This window comes from Lissotriton helveticus, chromosome 4_1 (genome assembly GCF_964261635.1).
Source record: "Lissotriton helveticus chromosome 4_1, aLisHel1.1, whole genome shotgun sequence".
NCBI classification, from domain to species: domain Eukaryota; kingdom Metazoa; phylum Chordata; class Amphibia; order Caudata; family Salamandridae; genus Lissotriton; species Lissotriton helveticus.
This window is the reverse complement of record NC_136063.1, coordinates 1,061,395,507-1,061,415,693: the sequence shown is the minus strand read 5'-3', so window position 1 is coordinate 1,061,415,693 and position 20,187 is coordinate 1,061,395,507. Positions and strand designations below refer to the sequence as shown.

Sequence of the window (20,187 nt, the reverse complement as noted above, 5' to 3'; positions counted from 1 at the left end):
ACACAGGCAAGGCGCCGGGACCGAGTGGCTTCCCTAGCGAATTTTACAAGACATTTCATTTGCAGCTGGGACCGCACTATCGGAAGGCTTTGGAGGCGGCGCGAGAGGGTGGTTGCTTGCCGGTCGACTGGCGTCAGGCTGAAATAGTGGTGTTCCTGAAACCGGGTAGGCCCCCTGACAGGCACGAGTCGTATCGCCCGATTTCTCTTATTAATTTTGAGGCCAAATTATTGGCTAAGGCGTTGGCAAATCGCCTTCTCCCATATGTGACGGATCTGGTCCACCCGGATCAGGCGGGATTTATGCCGGGCAGGGCGACAAGACACAACATCAGACGGGCGCAGGTGGCGGTTAGTGCGATGGGGGCGACTGGGGAGCGGGCGGCGCTCTTACTGGCGGACATCGACAGGGCGTTTGATTCTGTCAGTTGGACATACCTCTTTGCTCTGTTGCCGCGCCTCAACTTAGGCCCAGTTTTTATCTCGTACGTCCGACTGCTGTACACCGACATCACAGCCTCGGTGCGTGTCTCGGGCGCCATTTCGGAGAAATTCCCGATTGCTAGGGGGACCCGGCAGGGGTGCCCCCTGTCCCCGTATCTCTTTGCGCTAGCCATGGAGCCGCTGGCGGCCTGGGTGCGCATTGATGCACAGCTTCGTGGCTTTGTGTGGGGTGCGAGCCTCACGGACAGAATCGCACTGTATGCGGATGATGTTCTTTTCTTTTTGACGGACCTGGATCGTTCAGGACCGCGTATATTGGAGATAATGCGTGTGTTCGGGGAAGTCTCGGGACTATACCTTAACCCACGCAAATCGACCCTCTGGTTGTTGGGGGGCCGGCGCGAGGTGTCTCCTTGGGCAGTGGATCTGCAGGTGGCGGTTGGTGGCCTGAAGTATCTCGGAGTCTTCCTGTCGGAGTCTGCCGCTGTTGCCTGGGAGCGTAATGTACAACCGGTGTGGGACAGGGTTCAATCCGACGTTAAGACATGGTCACGCATGCCTCTGAACATCTATGGCAGATCTGCCATTTTTAAGATGGTGGCCCTCCCTAGACTACTCTACCAACTACAGAACCATCCGTACAGAGTAGACCCGCAGTGGTTCCGGCGTGTGAACTCCCTATTAGGCCGGTTTTTGTGGGCTGGGGGTGCCTCTAGGGTGGCACTGCGGACCTGCTTTTTGTCCACGTACTGTGGAGGCCTCGCGACGTCAGACGTATTGTCCTACTATCAAGCCTCTCATTTGCTGGTCTTGAATGAGTGGTGGTACGGGGGCCGCGACGACCCGGCGTATGCCCTGGAACATTCTCTGATGGGAGGTGCCACGCTCCATACCCTCTTGTATTCTGCGGGGCGGCGGAAGTTGCTGCCGCATGCGACACAAGTGGTCTTCCTGATTTGGAGGCAGGCACTACGTCGAATGGGTTGGTGGGGACGGCTGACGGCCGAAACTCCGCTGTGGCACAACGGGCGACTCCCGGCGCTGGCTTCTTTGCAAGGGTTTGGTGGCTGGGACTCCATAGGGATCTCGTCGCTTGGTCACGTACTTACCGGGACTACCTTTAAATCCTTTGAAGTGCTCAGCGGTGAGTTTGCGATGCCCAAGACCCAGTTTTTTAAGTACCTACAGCTTCGTCATGCGCTGGCGCCGAGCCTAGTGGAGCTGGACCAGCTTCCGGACTTCAGCCCCGTTGAAGCTAAGCTGTTCATGGGAGACCTAGGGGATAAAAAAGTCTCGAAAATCTACCAATCGTTGGTCACTCACTGCTCCTCATCCCTGGTGTCGTTGAAGGCCGCTTGGGAGATGGATGTTGGACCGCTGGATGAGGATGACTGGAGAGAGGCGCTGGAATCCCCCCGGGGTGCGGCTATTGCAGTACGGTTGAGATTCATACAATTTAAATACCTACATCGGGCCTATTACACCAGGGAGAGACTGTGGAGGGCGGGCCTTATTGCTTCCCCAGATTGCCTGCGCTGTGGGGCAGAGAGGGGCACATTAGTGCATACTGTGTGGTCATGTGTGGGCCTGGTCCGGTTCTGGGGTGGGGTGTGGGACTGCCTGTCGGAAGTGCTGGGGTGGGAGCTACCTCGTACACCTAGGTTGGGTCTTCTTCATATCCTGGATCAAGTGGGTGGTAACGTCTATAAGCGCCATCTCCTGCTGTTGGGCCTTGTTGTGGCCAAGAGAGACCTGGCGAGGGCCTGGAAGAGTGACCGTGCCCCCCCTCTTGGCGCCTGGAAGGCGGGCTTGGACTTCCTCATGGGGCTGGAACAGCCGGTGTTTGAGGCCAGGGGCTGCCCTAGGAAACATTACAAGATCTGGAAGCGGTGGGCGGACTACAGAGACCTGATATTAGATCCTCCCATTGTACCGGATGATGGTCTGTCTGATGATTGAAGCCTCGGGGCCCGGATAGCTCCAAGACACTTAGTGTGTTTTCTCTTGTCTTCTGCAGCTAATTGTGATCACGTGCATCGGGTTAGGGTGGGATAAGGGGTGGGTAGTTGGTACTGTTGGGATTGTGGGGGGGATACAGGGGTGGGTGGGGGTTAATCGAAAGTTTGAGCCATACGTATATTCTACTGTACTTTGCATATTGTTGTGTTCCCCTGCTCTTGGGGTGCTGTACACTTGATCTGCTTGAACTTTTAATAAATACGGTTTTGAAAAAAAAAAATTGGCCCAGGCCATTTATATATAAAGTAAAAAGGAAAGGGGTGAGCACACAGCCCTGACTCACTCCCTTTCTGATTGGGATCTTGGGTGTACATGCACCCTGCTTACTAAACCGAACTCTTGCCCCGGAATCCTTATATAGTTCTCTAATAAAAAAGTATAGGTTCTCAAACCGTGGTATTTTCTGTTCCTGTGCTGCTCTCAGGATACAGTCCCTGTCCCTGTAGTTAAGTATCTTTGCCATGCCTTTTGCTTCCTTAATGGCTACGTAAGGAGCTTCCAGCTGTGCTACTTACCTCCCAGCCACCGAGCTGTGCATGCTTCTCAGCCTCTGCATGGATTAGGGTGCAGTCCCCACATACCTCATGGGTCAGGTAGTCAACTGTCTTGCCAGTCTCCCCCTCCAGAAGCTGCAGCCTCCAAACCTTCCAAAACTGCCCCTTTCCTACTATGGGCATCCAGTTGGTGGCAGAGTTCGCCATCACCTGCACAACTGGCAGTGAGGAACATTGGACAGGTGGGTTTTGCAGACTACCCCTCCCTCTATGCCACCATCTTACTACAGAGGATCATTTATCCCTTCTCTGTGAGGTAGTCATTACTCTCTTGGCCAAGGGAGGCATAGAGAGGGCTCCTGTGCCAGAAGTAGGCTATGTTTGCTATTCCAGGTACTTTCTGGTCCTCAGAAAGGACAAAGGCATTCCTCTCATTCTAGATCTGCGGTCCTTCAATCTCTTCCTCAAGAAGGAAAAATTAAAAATGCTCTCATTGGCTCAGGTCTGCCCTGGAACCAGGAGATTGCATGGTAACGTTGGACTAGCAGGACACCTATTTCCACATTCCTGTCCTGCCTGCCCACCGGCGAAGTCTGCGGTTTATGGTATGCCACAAGTAATTTCATTTCACCATGCTTCCCTTTGGCCCTACCAGCGCCCCTTGGGCTTTAACCGAGGTGATGGTGGTCGCTGCAGCTGATCGTCGGGTATGGAGCAGGCAGCGCCGGCGACCCACGCGGAGCTGCGGGGGTGGGGCCACCCGAACCCCCGGCCGCATCGCGCGAGCGTCGGGGGTACGATGACGACGCCCCGACTTCTTGTGTCTCTTACCTGAGGAACCAGAGGAATGGTGACGACTTCCGGAGCGCTCGTGGTGGCTCCGCGACCGCTCCCTCGACCGCTCCCTCGACCTCCGGCCGGACCGGGACCGCTCCTGACGCGGAGCTCGAGTAGCTTGCGGGACCGCTCCCGTCTAGCCTTACTCGTCAAGGCCCGGCAGTCGACACAGGATTCCACGTCGTGGTCCGCGCCCAGGCACCGGAGGCAGAGTCGGTGGTGGTCTGTGACCGACATCGTGCGGTCACACCCGTCACAATTCTTAAACCCGGGCATCCTACCGGCACCTTAGAGTTAGATATAATCAAAAACTTTGGTCAAAAGACCGGAGTACTGCTCTTCGGATCTGCGCTAACTGGCGCGGAAAAAAGAAGAACTGACGTCAGCGCGCGGAGGCGGCGTCTATATACTCCAGCGACGTCATCACGGCGCACGACGCCAACGACGGACGCGGAGCCGCAGGGGACGCCTGCAGACAACGCCTACCGACGCGCAGGGGTACTGCTACGCAAAAGTTTCCGGATCCAGACTGACGCCTGGGGATATTCTAAGGTAAGGAATCTAATACTAACTACTGTTTCTTACAGATATATCGTTACCGAAGGTAAGTAACTTGTTCATCTCTGTGATTGGCTGTTGAAGGCAGGCTCGCCCCATGCTGTCATCTCCCACCTCCAGACTACAGAAAACCTCCTGCATTCGCTGGGGTTTACTATCAACATGCCAAAGTTACACCTGACTCCTTCTCAGATGCCCCCTGTCAGGTTACACTCCGTGGAATCCAGTTGCAGCAAGAAAGGGTCCACCTCCTGATCTCACCAACACCCTAATTAGTATTCGAGCGATTAGGCGAGGGAAAGGATAGGGAAGGAACAGCAGGGAAAAGAAACTGTAATAACAAAAACAAGGTTATAAGCACTGCATGTAAAAAGGCTACTCTCATAGATTCTCCTTAAGACTTTTTCTGTACCTTGACTGACAACCGTGAATCCTCTAAACTAAAACTTATTAGGACAAGTCTCCGGTCAATCACTGTATCTAGAAGATAGAACATACACTGTTAATGAAACTAGACATTGGTATACCATTTAATCATATCTCCTTCAGGCATATACATACATACCAAGGGTTTCATATGCAATATCGTATGAGAATACCAATCCGAATAGGAGAAAAGGAACTCTCCAATCTCTGGAGTTCAATCCAAAAAGGAAACAAAAAACAATGCTGTTCCTACTACAAAGTTCCTTATGTAAGTGTTCATGTCCGAAGGTAGTAGAAGAAAACACAAAGTCTAATAGAACAAAGTACTCTTAAATATAAATGAAGACACTGCAAGATGTGGTTAACCTCACCACTGTCTTCCGCTCTTATAATTGATGTCCATGATAACGATGCCGAGAAAAACCCACACACAGCAAAGCGTGGTTACTACGCCACTGCTTTCCGCTCTGGTATTTATTAACAATGTAGAAATGAAAGAAACCCCAGACAAAGCAAAGCGTGGTTACTACGTCACTGCTTTCCGCTCTGGTACTTGCCGCCCCACACGTTACAGAGTAGATCTGCGGAATAGGTACACACTCGAAAATCACTCGTAGCGGCAATGCGTGGTTAACCCACCACGGCATTCCACTCTCAGTATCCAGCAAAAGTGAATGGCTCCGCCGCACATGAGGAAACATATAACTAAACACGGCATGTTCACGGGAAGCCTCTCCGCAACACACACCGCTCACCTCACTGTGCAACAAGCTCTGAAATCCTCAGCGTCGGATGGCCGGTCTTCCCAACAGTCCGTGAATTTAAATGCGGCATACCCGCCGCATACTCCCCTCAGCCGAGAGAAAGCAGGAACTCCGAATTTCGCACGCCGTTCTATGTGCGTCACTCCTTAATGTATCTCCTCCCAGTTCCAAGCAGTCTGGGATATGTAGTTCCTGCACTGTAGGCGCAGCTGGGCTCAGTTCCTGACAGTAGGACCTCCCGCCAAGCGCCTCCTAGGTCCAGGCTTAACCGGAAACCTCCTATGGAAGGAGCGAACCGCCACCACAGCGTGCACATTGCGCCATGACTCCCAGGAATCGTCTTCCGTAGAATACCCCTTCCAAGAGACCAGATACCAAAGCTCTCCCCTCCTCATTTTGGAATCCTGGATGCACTTGACTTCATACTCAAGCCCCCATCACACACCACTGGCGGAGGCACCCGCCTCTGAGCCATAAGAGCCGGTTTCAGAAGGTTGCAGTGGAACACAGGGTGTATTCGAAGAGAACCAGGCATCTTCAGTTTATAGGCAACTGGATTCATTTGTTTAACAATCTGGTACGTGCCAATATACCTAGGGTAGAACACACTACGGAGTTTAAATCTGATATTCTTGGTGGACAACCATACTCGGTCACCCACATGAAATTGGGGCCCGTTTGTTCTGTGACGATCCTCTCACCACTTATACACCTGCTTGGCCCGCAACAAATGTTCTTTTACACAGTGATGGACCGTTTGTAGCCTTTTTACCTGTTCCAGTAGTGTGGGCTGATTCGTTATGTCATCTGGCAGGCTGATGGGCAAGGTTTTGGCGTCATAGCCAAAGTTGGCTCGAAAAGGGGATACTCCTTTTGAACAGTGCCAAGCATTGTTATATGCTAGTTCTGCCATCCACAGTAGTTCCACCCACGAGTCATGGCCTCCTTTGCATTACACCTGAGGTATTTCTTCAAGGTCTGGTTCAGTCGTTCCGTCTGACCATCAGTCTGAGGGTCAAAACTCGTAGGGAGTAGTTGAATCGATATGCAAAGCTCGGCACCACATTTTCCAGAATCTGGCTACAAACTGAGGTTCTCTATCTGAAAATATCACTTTCGGCACTCCATGTATACGGATGACATTACTGGTTAGTAGCTGGGCTGTCTGTCCTGCTGTGGGAAGGTTCTTACAAGGGATAAAATGTCCCATTTTCGTGAGGCTGTCCACCACCACCATGATGGCTGAACTTCCCTGGTCTAGAGGTAACCCGGTTACAAAATCTAGACTAATGTTCTGCCAGGGCCTCTGAGGGGTAGGCATGGGCATAAGCTTTCCTTTCTTCCTGGTGTTTTTACCTTTTGCTCTCGCACAATCCTCACAACGAGCCACCCAAGCGGAGACATCTTTGCTTATGGTCCTCCACCAGAAGTGACGTTGTACTAACTGTATGGTCTTACATATACCCGGATGCCCTGCCAATGGAGATACATGGCACCAGGTAAAGGCTTTCTTCTGTTACTCCTGTGTGGGCAAATACAGTTTGTTTCTGTGAAATGGCAGACCCTGCTTCACTGAGCATTCGTCATCCTATTCTGCCCATGTCTCCCACACAGAGCTGGTTTTGTGACGTCTTACCCCATCCAAAAAGTTTTCCACTCTGATAGCACATATCACCTTTGAAAGCTCGATGATTGCCTCGGTGTTCTCGTGGCTGGGGACTTCTGACAATTCCTGTATGGACAAAGCATCTGCTTTAACCACAAAAGGATGTTCCAGTTTAGGATGGGAAAGCACAGGAGCGGTTGTAAAGGCTCTCTTTAGGTAAGTAAATTCTTCCTCTGCCTCCCTTGACCAAACAAAAGGGTACTCCTTTTCTGAGTAACCGTGTAATGGGAACTGCTACCTGTGAGAAGTGGAGGATGAACCTGCGATAATAGTTTGCAAACCCAAGGAAGCATTGCACATCTCTCATGTTGTTTGGAGTTGGCCATTCTTGCACTGCCTGTACCTTACGCTCTGCCATGTGCAACCCTTCTGGACTACGCATCACCCCTAGAAATTCTACTTCTCTCACACCAAACTCACACTTGCTTAGTTACAAAACAAACTGTGTTCACGCAACTTTCCTAACACCATAATGACCTGGTATTTATGATTTTTACTGTTCTCTGAGTAAATCAAGATGCTGTCAATATAGACCACTACGAAGTGATCCACATACTCGTTCAAGACATCGTTAAGGAAGTACTGGAAAGCCGCCGGGGCGTTGCAGAGGCCGAAGGGCATAACTGTGTACAGTTCATAACGAGTCTTAAAGGCAGTCTTCCACTCGTCCCCCTCACGAAGTGGTAAGGCCCTCTCAGGTCTAACCATGTAGCTATATCTTACCCTCCCGCACTTGATCAAGTAAACCAGATATGAGGGGTAAAGGGTATCTGTTCTGTATGGTGTTTTTATTGAACATTCGATAGTCTATACAGGCCCTCAGATAGCCGTTGGCCTTGGCAATGAAAAACAGTGGAAAGGCCGCAAAGGGAACGAGATGGCCTGATAAAGCCTGTCTCCAGGTAGTGATCCAAGTGTTCCCGCAAATATTTTGTTTCAGGCACAGACAACGCATACACTCTACATGCAGGGATGTTGGCCCCTTCCACCAAATCAATGCGACAATCGTACTCACGGTGAGGTGGTAACTGTTCTGCTTGATTTCATGAATACATCCATGTGCTGATTATACTCTAACGGTAATACCGTTTCCTTCTCAGCAGCAGTATCCACCACAAAAGGATGCGTCAAAGCTACAACCTGTGAAGGAGGGTACGGGCTTGCAGTTCTCTGCCTGGGACCAGATGGGCTATGCCCGGTCTACACCTCTCTAGGTGTCCGGGGCTCTCTCCTCCGGCCCACGGCATGGCAAAGTGGCCAGGACGGCTCCATGGTTCCCGGGCAGTCCTCCCCCGGGCGTCCAGACTCAAGAGCTCCAGTGGTCCTACCCCGGGCTGGAGGCCCAACCGGGGTCCCCGAGCCCCCGGGAAGCGGAGCCCCCGAGCCCTGCGTGGGCAGGCGGGAACCCTATAACGAAGGCTCGGGGTGGGCAGATCGGAGTCCTTTCGGTCCTGGCCATCTGGTCTCACCTCTCCCCTCGGCCATCTGGTCGCACGCAATGCTTTCCAATGGGGCGACCAGATGGCTGGGCCGGCCTGGAAGTCCCGATGAGGGATCATTTGCCTCCGGGAAAGCTCGGCTCGGGGCAGGCAGATGGTAGTCCTTTAAGTCCCGGCCATCTGGTCGCACCTTTCCCCACGGCCATCTGGTCGCACCCAATGCCTTCCAATGAAGCAACCAGATGGCCGGGCAACCCTTGAAGTCCAGATGAGGGCTCATTTGCCTCTCCGATCTCAGCCACTGCTCCAGGAAGTTGGGCGCATCCACGTCTAGGGTCCCCTCCGTTTTGCGGTACGCACAGGTTACCAGAAAGAGGGGTGGCCTTCCTCTGGATTACCGGGGACAAGGTACTTTTGGACCCCTCTCGGCCTAGGGGTCCTCAGCCGGCAGCTGGACGGGCCAGGATACTGCCCCAGCCCTGGGCCCGTCCCAGGGCCAGCTGCTTGGCAGGCTGCCCTGGATGGGGTCCGGCGGGCCCGGGGAGCCTCCCCTGCTGGGCTGGGTCTAGGGGCCCCAGGGAGTGCGGACTCCCTCACCCCAGGCTCCGTTCTTGGTCCTGCTGCGTGTCAGGGTGCCCGAATGAGGTCCAGCGGGCCCAGGGAGTTTTCCCCTTTGCCTCTGTGCCTGGGAGCCCCGGTTGGGTCCAGGGGCCCCGCCAGGCCCCGGCTTGGGTGTTCCAGCCCTGGGCCCCATCCCCCGGCCTGCGGCCCCTGCTCGGCTGGGTTTGGTGAGTCCCTGAGGGCCCCGGAGATCCCGGGGCTCCCTCTGCAGTCCTGTCGTGTGGCAGGGTGCCCAGGATGGGGTCCAGCAAGCCCAGGGAGGCTTCCCCTACGCCTCTGGGCCTGGGAGCCTCGACTGAGTCCAGGGGCCCTGGGTTGGGTGCTCCAGCCCTGGGCCCTGTCCCCCACCCTGCCGCACTGCCAAAGGCCCAGGACAGGGTTCCGTTGTGCCTGGGGAGCCTCCCCTTGCTTGGCTGGGTTCAGGAGCTCCGGCCGGGGCCCCCGAGGGTCCCAGGGAGGGTGGCTTCCGGGCTCCTTTCTCGGTCCTGCTGTGTCGGGACGGGGTCCAAAGGGCCCGGGGAGGTGTCACCTGCGCCTCCGGGCCTGGGAGCCCCGGCTGGGTCCACCGGCCTGCTGCCCCACCAAGGGACTAGGACAGGGGTCCATCTGTCTTGTGAAGGCCTCCCCTGCTTGTCAAGGTATCTGCGGGCGCCGGGTCGGAGGGCCCGCCGGGTCTCCCTCGCAGCCTCCATGGCTGGGGCATTGGGCCTCCGGTCCCCCATGCCTCTGGCTTCTCTTTCGTGCCCGGCCATCTGGTCGCACCTTTACCCTCGGCCATCTGGTCACACCGATCCTCCTTGCCATCTGGTCGCACCCAATTCTTTCCTATGGGGTGACCAGATGGCCGGGCTTCCCTGGAAGTCCCAATGAGGGGCCATTTGCCTCCCCGATCCCAGTGAGGGCTTCAGGAGGTCGGGTACTTTCACGCCTTGGGTCCCCTATGTCAACTCGTGTGCACTGATTACAAGAAAGGGGGGTAATTTTCCTCTGGATTACTAGGAAGAGGATCAGTCAGACCTCCGTGAGGTCTGGTGATTCTGAAACAGGGGAAGGCAGAACCCGGGCCCGCCCGCCAGGGCCCCCAGGGGCACGGTATGCACCTGCCTCTCAGCCCCTTGCCGATGGTCCTTTTTTGCCGCCCTCATGGGCGCCACCGACGACATCAGGATCCTGATGGACAAAGGAGAAACAGCCACCCTCATCTTCCTGGACCTATCAGCAGCCTTCGACACGGTCTGCCACCGCACCCTATCAGCACACCTCCAGGACGCCGGAATCCAAGAGAAGGCCCTGGCCTGTACCACATCCTTCCTCTCCAGCAGATTCCAGAGCGTCCGCCCCTCACCCTTCCGCTCAAAAACCACCGAGATCATCTGCAGTGTCCCAGAGGGATCCTCCCTCAGCCCGACGCTGTTCAATATCTACATGGCACCGCTCGCCCACGTCGCACGACAACATAACCTCAACATCATCTCCTACGCCGACGACACCCAGCTGATCATATCCCTCACCGAAGACCGCCAAAGCCAACCTCCACAGAGGAATGAAGGCCGTCGCCGACTGGATGAAGGACAGCAGACTGAAGCTGAACTCAGACAAGACGGAGGTCCTCATCCTCGGACCCACCCCATCAGCCTGGGACGACTCCTGGTGGCCCACATCGCTAGGCACAGCCCCGGAACCCACCAACCACGCACGCAACTTGGGGTTCTTCCTTGACTCCGCCCTCTCCACGACCAAGCAAGTCAACGCCGACTCCGCTTCCTGTTTCAACACCCTCCGAATGCTCTGTAAGATCTTCAAATGGATCCCTCTCGACACAAGAAAGACCGTCACCCATGCCCTCATCACCAGCAGACTCGACTACGGGAACGCCCTTTACTCAGGAACTACAACCAAGCTCCTGAAATAACTACAACGAATCCAGAATGCCTCGGCACGACTGATCCTCAATGTCCCCCGACGCAGCCACATCACACCCCACCTGAGAGGCCTACACCGGCTCCCCGTCAACAAGAGGATCACCTTCAAACTCCTCATCCATGCACACAAAGCACTACACAACACCGGACCCACATACCTCAACGACCGACTCAGCTTCAACACCCCGACCTGCAGCCTCCGCTCCGCCAACCTCACCCTCGCCACAGTTCCTCGTATCCGGAAAAGCACAGCCGGCGGCAGATCCTTCCCCTACCTCGCCGCCAAGACCTGGAACGCTCTCCCTACAACAGACCCAGGACCTGCCGACCTTCAGAAGACTTCTCAAGACCTGGCTCTTCGATCAGTAGCAGCCCCCCCCAGCGCCCTGAGACCCTTACGGGTATGTAGCGCGCTTTACAAATACATTGATTGATTGATTGATTGAATGATTCTCTGAGTCTGCTTGCCCTGGGAGCAGGCAGGAGCTGCTAAGCCAGCATACCCCCTGCACAGGGTGACCTGCCAGGGGATGCCCATAGCCGAACTCTGATCAATTGGGCACTCTCGGTCCGTTTAGGGATAGACTGCTTGGCCAGCCTCGGCTGTTGTTTCAAGCAAAGAGCTTCCACCCCGCATGGACCGTCCGACTCGAGGGCCTGCCACCTGGCGGGAGGCCCTTTACCCAGCAGAGCGAAGGCCGAGTGGCCCCGGCAGCTCGTTCCCCCCAGTGGTCTGACCCAAGCCAGGCCCTTGGATGCTGCTGCCCAGCAGGTCTCATGACCCTGCGCGCCACACTGTCACCCCTCTCTGCCCAGCACATTTCCACAGCAGCTCGTAATGACTGTTCCGAGGGGTGCCGCTGCCGCCAGACTCTGGCAGTCCTGCGTCTCGCTCAGGCTGCGCCCCTGCCTGCCTCTCCCTCCCGGGGGAGACAACTGGGCCTACCGGTTCCCATTTGACCTCACCTCTCCACACCCCTCCAGCGAACCCTCCCTCCCAGGCAGGTGGGCTCCTTCCCCTGGCAGGCTCCAGAGAGATGGAGGGGTGCGCAAAGGTTGCAGGTCGGGGAGATGGGCACACAGCCCCCAGCCCGTCAGCAGGTGCGGCTACCTGGTTGATCCTGCCAGTAGCATATGCTTGTCTCAAAGATTAAGCCCAGCACGTGTAAGTACACATGGCCGGTACAGTGAAACTGTGAATGGCTCATTAAATCAGTTATGGTTCCTTTGATCGCTCCATCTGTTATTTGGATAATTGTGGTAATTCTAGAGCTAATACATGCCGACGAGCACTGACCTCCCGGGATGCGTGCATTTATCAGACCAAGACCAATCTGGGCTCACTCGGCCGCTTTGGTGACTCTAGATAACCTCGGTCCGATCCCACGTCCCCGTGACGGCGATGATACAGTTGGATATCTTCCGTATCAACTTTCGATGGTACTCTCTGTGCCTACCATGGTGACCACAGGTAATGGGGAATCAGGGTTCGATTCCGGAGAGGGAGCCTGAGAAAAGGCTACTACATCCAAGGAAGGCAGCAGGTGCGCAAATTACCCACTCCCGACTCGGGGAGGTAGTGACGAAAAATAACAATACAGGACTCTTTCGAGGCCCTGTAATTGAAATGAGTACACCTTAAGTCCTTTAACGAGGATCCATTGGAGGGCAAGTCTGGTGCCAGCAGCCACGGTAATTCCATCTCCAATAGCGTATATTGAAGTTGCTGCAGTTAAAAAGCGCGTAGTTGGATCTTGGGATCGAGCTGGCGGTCCGCCGCGAGGTGAGCTACCGCCTGTCCCAGCCCCTGCCTCTCAGCGCCCCCTTGATGCTCTTGACTGAGTGTCCTGGGTGTCCGAAGCGTTTACTTTGAAAAAATTAGAGTGTTCAAAGCAGCCCGTTCGCCTGACTACTTCAGCTAGGAATAATGGAATAGGACTCTAGTTCTATTTTGTTGGTTTTCAGAATTTGGGCAATGATTAAGAGGGACGGCCGGGGCATTCGTATTGTGCCGCTAGATGTGAAATTCGTGGACCGGCGCAAGACGAACCAAAGCGAAAGCATTTGCCAAGAGTGTTTTCATTAATCAAGAACGAAAGTCGGAGGTTTGAAGACGATCAGATACTGTCGTAGTTCGGACCATAAACGATGCCGACTAGCGATCCGGCAGCGTTATTCCCATGACCCGCCGAGCAGCTACCGGGAAACCAAAGTCTTTGGGTTCCGGGGGGAGTATGGTTGCAAAGCTGAAACTTAAAGGAATTGACGGAAGGGCACCACCAGGAGTGGAACCTGCGGCCTAATTTGCCTCAACGCGGGAAACCTCACCCGGCCCGGACACAGAAAGGATTGACAGATTGATAGCTCTTTCTCGATTCTGGGGGTGGTGGTGCATGGCCGTTCTTAGTTAGTGGAGCGATTTGTCTGGTTAATTTGGATAAAGAACGAGACTCCTCCATGCTAACTAGTTAAGCGACCCCCAGCGGTCGGCGTCCAACTTCTTAGAGGGACAAGTGGCGTTTAGCCACACGAGATCGAGCAATAACAGGTCTTTGATGCCCTTAGATGTCCGGGGCTGCACGTGCGCTACACTGAACGGATCAGCGTCTGTCTTTCCCCTTCGCCGACAGGTGCGGGTAGCCCGCTGAACCCCTTTCGTGATAGGGATTGGGGATTGCAATTATTTTTGATGAACGAGGAAGTCCCAGTAAGTGTGGGTCATAACCTCGTATCTGAAAGAAACAGGTTAGTATTAGATTCCTTACCTTAGAATATCCCCAGGCGTCAGTCTGGATCCGGAAACTTTTGCGTAGCAGTACCCCTGCGCGTCGGTAGGCGTCGTCTGCAGGCGTCCCCTGCGGCTCCGCGTCGTCGGTGTCGTGCGCCGTGATGACGTCGCTGGAGTATATAGACGCCGCCTCCGCGCGCTGACGTCAGTTCTTCTTTTTTCCGCGCCAGTTAGCGCAGATCCGAAGAGCAGTACTCCGGTCTTTTGATCAAGTTTTTTGTTAACTCTAACTTTCTTCAGGTGCCGGTAGGATGCCCGGTTTTAAGAGTTGCGACGGGTGCGACCGCCTGATGTCGGTCACCGACCACCATCGACTCTGCCTCCGGTGTCTGGGCGCGGACCACGACGTGGAGTCCTGCGTCGACTGCCGGGCCTTGACAAGTAAAGCTAGACGGGAGCGGTCCCGCAAGCTGCTCGAGCTCCGAGTGTCGGCCCCGCGTCGAGAGCGGTCCCGGTCCGGTCGGAGGTCGAGGGAGCGGTCGAGAGAGCGATCGCGGAGCTGCCATGAGCGCTCCGGGAGTCGCCACCATTCCTCCGGTTCCTCAGGTAAGCGACACAAGAAGTCGGGGCGTCGTCATCGTACCCCCGACTCCCCCCGACGCCCGCGTGATGCGGCCGGGGGTTCGGGTGGCCCCACCCCCGCGTGGGTCGCCGATGCCCCATACCCGTCGGTCCCTGGGGAAGGCGCGTCGCGCGAGGAGATTGAGGAGTTCCTCATGGCTATGAGGGCGATGTCTCCTCCGGCGGGGCCTACGGCGCCTGCGGGCCCGTCGGTCCCGTCTGGGGCCCCGAGCGGTTCGGGTGCACCTGCTCCGACGCCGCCGGCGGCTCCGGCCCCGGCGCCGCCGGCGGCTCCGGCCCCGGCGCCGCTAGGGCCTTCAGGGTCGTCGCCGGCTGGTCCACCGGCCTCTCCGGCGCCGATTCCATTGGGGCAACCCGTGGTGCCGCCTCCCCGCGGCGCCGTGACTCCGCCGTCGGTTCCGGCCGGCGTCGGGGCCCCGGCGCCGGCGCCGCGCGGCGCCACCCCCGTCCCCTCTCTGACTCCTGACGCGGAGTCGGACCGGCGTCGTCCGACGCCGAGTCCGGCGCCGTTGGGGCCCATTGGCTCCGAGGAGCCGGTCTATATCGTCGACTCGAACTATGGCGATGAGGACGATTATGGAGAGGGTTGGGAGGGGTCTGAGGACCCTTTGTCACGTGCCTGCCAGTATGACGTGGACTGGGTAGGTGACTTAGGTGACGCCAGTGGTCTGGACGAGTCGCCCAACCCTGGGTTTGTCTCGCCTTCCCCTGTGGCGTCGGAGGCTGGGGCTGCCTATTCGGTGGTACTGATGAGGGCTGCCAAGGCCTTGAGCCTTGAGCTCCCCGTCGCTAAGGTGAAGCCTAACATCCTCACCGAAGTATTTAAACCGCAGTCATGCCCGCAGGAGCCTCTGCTGCCGTTTAATGAGGCCCTGACGGATGTCCTTTTGGGCACCTGGTCCAGGCCCGCTTCTGGTGCACCGGTTGACCGAAACGTTGCCAGGCGTCACCATCCGTGTTCGGACGACCCTGCCTTCCTCTCCACCCATCCCTCCCCGGAGAGTCTGGTGATCCAAGCTTCCACTTCCCAGTCCGCATTCCCGTCGGCCCCGCCCGATCGGGAATCGAAGCGATATGACCAATTTGGCAAGAAGGTCTTTTCGTCTTTGAGTGCTGGACTGCGGTCTTGCAATACCGCATGCCACTTGGGCCGCTACACCCACTCTCTGTGGGATACGGTCGTGGAGTGTCTGCCGCAATGCCCGCAGGAGGTGCGGGACAAGCTCAACCAGGCCTTGGTTGAAGGCCGGGACGCGGCGAGGTATTCGATAAGGTGTGGTCTTGACACGACTGACTCGCTGGGACGGGCTATGTCCACGACGGTGGCGATTCGTCGCCATGCTTGGCTGAGATCCGCCAACTTCTCGCCGGATGTCCAGAATGCCCTCATGGACATGCCTTTCGATGGCAGTCGCCTGTTCGGTGACAAGGCGGACAACGCGCTTGAGCGCTTCAAGGACTCCAGGGTCACGGCCAAGTCCTTGGGTCTTTCGACCCAGCGCCAGCAAACGGGTTCGTTTCGCCCCTTTCGTGGCCAAGGAAGGGGCGGTCCCACACGTGCTGCCAGCCACGCGCCGCAGAACGCTCCTCAGCGCGGTGGCGGCCGTGGATTCCGCCGGGGTGGCGGTAGAGGGCAGCGGCGAGGTCAGTCCACACCTCCCCCCGCAGCAGCCTCCAAATCTTCCTAGTCCGAGCTTTCGGGCCCATGTGACGCCAGTGGGTGGCAGGGTTCGCCATCACCACTCCCGCTGGCGCACGATTACGTCGGACAGGTGGGTGCTGCAGCTCGTCCGAAGGGGCTACTCCCTCCCCTTCGAGTCCACTCCTCCAGCCATGCCACCGCAGAACCACCGTGTGTCGGGGGACCACTTGACACTTCTGCAGGAGGAAGTTACGGCCCTCTTGGCCAAGGGGGCCATCGAGCGCGTTCCTGGGCCAGAAGTAGGGTGTGGTTGCTACTCCCACTACTTTCTGGTACCCAAGAAGGACAAAGGGGGCCTGCGTCCTATCTTGGATCTACGGAACGTCAACGGCTTCCTCCGGAAGGAGAAGTTCAAGATGTTGACTTTGGCTCAGGTCTTGGCTGCTCTAGACCCACAAGACTGGATGGTAGCGTTGGACTTGCAGGATGCGTACTTTCACATCCCCGTCCTGCCGGCCCACCGGCGTTACCTGCGGTTCACGGTAGGCCACGAGCACTTTCAGTTTATCGTGCTCCCATTCGGCCTTACCAGCGCCCCACGGGTGTTCACGAAAGTGATGGCGGTGGTCGCAGCTCATCTGCGCCGGTTAGGGGTTTCAGTCTTCCCCTACCTCGACGACTGGTTGTTGAAGGCGGGCTCGCCCCAGACAGTCGTCCACCACCTTCAGATGACGGCAGACCTCCTGCACGAGCTGGGGTTTTCCATCAATGTGCCGAAATCACACCTGTGTCCCTCTCAAAAGCTCCTTTTCATCGGAGCGGTTCTCGACTCGGCGCAGTTTCGGGTTTATCCTCCGGAACGGCGGGTCCGGGATATTCGGGCTCTGATTCCCATCTTTCTGCCGTTATCCCGGGTTTCGGTCAGGTTGACGCTGCGGCTTCTGGGGCTGATGGCCTCCTGCATCCTTCTGGTGCATCACGCCAGATGGCGGATGCGGGCTCTGCAGTGGGACCTGAAGTTTCAGTGGGCCCAGCATCAGGGCAACCTGTCCGACCATGTCCTGATCTCGGAGGGCACTGCGAGACAGTTGCAGTGGTGGCTTACGGACCGCGATTGGGTCAGAGGCAGATCCCTCTCCCTTCCCCAACCGGAGCACGTAGTTGTGACGGACGCGTCCCTCCAGGGCTGGGGAGGCCACTTGGGAGAGGCGGAGATCAGAGGCATCTGGTCTCCGGCAGAGTCCCGGCTCCATATCAACATGTTGGAGCTGCGGGCGATTCGCCTAGCACTGAAGGCATTCCTCCCCTTTGTCAACGGGAGTGTAGTGCAGGTGTTCACGGACAACACCACCGCCATGTGGTACTGCAACAAACAGGGCGGTGTGGGGTCGTGGACCCTTTGCCAGGAGGCTCTGCGCCTCTGGCAATGGCTGGAGCGTCAGGGCGTGACTCTGACGGTTCAACACCTGGCAGGTTCTCTGAACGCCAGGGCGGACGAACTCAGCCGTCGGTGCTCGGTGGATCACGAATGGCGTCTGAACTCGGACGTGGCGAAAGGCCTCTTTTAGCAATGGGGAGAGCCTTGGTTAGATCTATTCGCCACAGAAGAGAACGCGCAATGTCATCAGTTCTGCGCGTTGGAGTTTCCAAGACGGCACTCGCTCGGCGACGCCTTTCGGCGCGAGTGGAGTTGCGGTCTGTTGTACGCCTTTCCGCCTATACCACTTCTGCCCAGAGTGCTGAAGAAGATCAGGCGCGACCGGGCCCAAGTTATCCTTGTGGCCCCGGACTGGGCTCGAAGATACTGGTATCCCGAGCTACTCAGCATGTCAGTCGGTCCCTCGATCCGCCTGCCCCTTCAGGAGGACCTTCTGTCGCAGCAGCAGGGGACGGTCCTCCACCCGAACCTGTCCAGCCTCCACCTCCATGCGTGGAGATTGAGCGGCGACAGTTGAGGCCATTTGACTTGCCTCCTGAAGTCTGTGATGTGATTCTGGCAGCCAGGCGTCCCTCCACAAAGTCGGTATACGCCTGCCGGTGGAACAGATTTGTGGCATGGTGCACAGCAAAGGCTGTGGATCCCCTTTCTGCCCCTCTTTCCGAGGTTCTCCTCTTCCTTCTTTCTCTTGCCCAGCAGGGCTCTGCTCTGGGCACTATCAAGGGCTACCTTTCTGCCCTTTCCGCCTTCTTAAGGCTACCTGATCAGCCATCTTTATTCAAGTCCCCTATTGTACTGAGATTCTTGAAAGGCATCACGCACATGTATCCTCCTGTTCCGTTCGTGATGCCTCAGTGGGACTTGAACCTGGTTCTGACATTCTTGATGTGTGCTCCCTTTGAGCCGCTTCATTCCTGTCCTCTCCGTCTTCTCACTTTAAAGACGGCCTTCCTGGTTGCCATCACCTCTGCCAGGAGAGTGAGTGAGCTCCAGGCTCTTTCTATTAAACCTCCTTTCTTGTCCGTCCATCCTGACCAGGTGGTTCTTAGGACTAGGCCTTCTTTCCTGCCCAAGGTAGTTTCTGCTTTTCACATCGGGCAGTCCATCACCTTACCCTCCTTCTTCCCGCCTCCGCATCCTTCAAAAGATGAAGAGCGGCTCCATCGTCTGGACCCAAAACGTGCGCTTTCATTTTATATGGATCGCACACGCCAGTTCCGGGTGGATGACCAACTGTTTGTTGGCTACGTGGGTGAGAAGAAGGGAAGGGCGGTACAGAAACGAACCATCTCTCGGTGGGTCGTCCTGTGCATCAAAGCATGCTACTCTTTGGCTCGGAAGGAGCCTCCTGTTGGGCTGAGGGCCCATTCCACTCGGGCCACGGCGGCTACTACTGCCCTGGGCCGGGGAGTCCCTTTGCAGGACATTTGCCAGGCGGCTACGTGGGCCTCGCTGCACACCTTTGCGAGGCATTACTGCCTGGACAGTCAAGTCCGGAGGGACGGCTTCTTTGGCCGTTCGGTCCTCCAGGATTTTCTGGTGTAGGATTGTATTGGTTCGCAGACCCACCACCGGGGTTGGTATTGCTGGGGTATCTATTCTAAGGTAAGGAATCTAATACTAACCTGTTTCTTTCAGATGAACAAGTTACTTACCTTCGGTAACGATATATCTGTAAGAAACAGTAGTTAGTATTAGATTCCTTACCGCCCCACCCGTCCTCCCCGTTCTGCGAACTGATACCTAGGGTTAAGGACATCCCTTTCAGGGCCCTAGTTTCAAATGGCACCAGTGTTAGTTCTCACATGGCTCTGCGTGTTCTGGCGCGGAAAAGCTGTGTGCAAAGAACTGACGTCAGCGCGCGGAGGCGGCGTCTATATACTCCAGCGACGTCATCACGGCGCACGACGCCGACGACACGGAGCCGCAGGGGACGCCTGCAGACGACGCCTACCGACGCGCAGGGGTACTGCTACGCAAAAGTTTCCGGATCCAGACTGACGCCTGGGGATATTCTAAGGTAAGGAATCTAATACTAACTACTGTTTCTTACAGATATATCGTTACCGAAGGTAAGTAACTTGTTCGTTAAGTCCCTGCCCTTTGTACACACTGCCCGTCGCTACTACAGATTGGATGGTTTAGTGAGGTCCTCGGATCGACCCTGCCGGTGTCGGCAACGGCCCTGGCGGAGCGCCGAGAAGACCATCAAAAGTGACTATCTAGAGGAAGTAAAAGTCATAATAAGGTTTCCGTAGGTGAACCTGCGGAAGGATCATTAACGGCGGAGTGGCCTGAGCGACCAACGGTGCCAGCCCGAAGCCCTCGGCTGCCTCCTGCAAGCACACACCGTAGGCACAGGGCCCGGCCCTGGCACGCCACGGCTGGTGGAGTGGTCCGCGGCCGCATGGGGTGCTTGGGTGAGGACCGGACCTTCTGTGGGCCTCTTCCACTGGGGAGGGCCCGACAGACGCCTGAGGGACTGGGAACGGGGGCGACCCCCGCCCCTGTCCCTCTCTGGGAGGGCTACAGCGATAGGCCCTCTTGA

The 20,187-nt window shown here is 56.5% G+C and overlaps 1 protein-coding gene and 1 pseudogene across 2 annotated transcripts in view; both read left to right on the top strand.

Moving 5' to 3' along the window:
- Positions 1–20,187, top strand: part of TRIO (trio Rho guanine nucleotide exchange factor) — a 4,034,553-nt gene that overhangs the window by 3,814,555 nt on the left and 199,811 nt on the right. The window lies entirely within an intron of this gene.
- On the top strand, positions 12,298–13,989 carry LOC144829984 (18S ribosomal RNA; annotated as a pseudogene).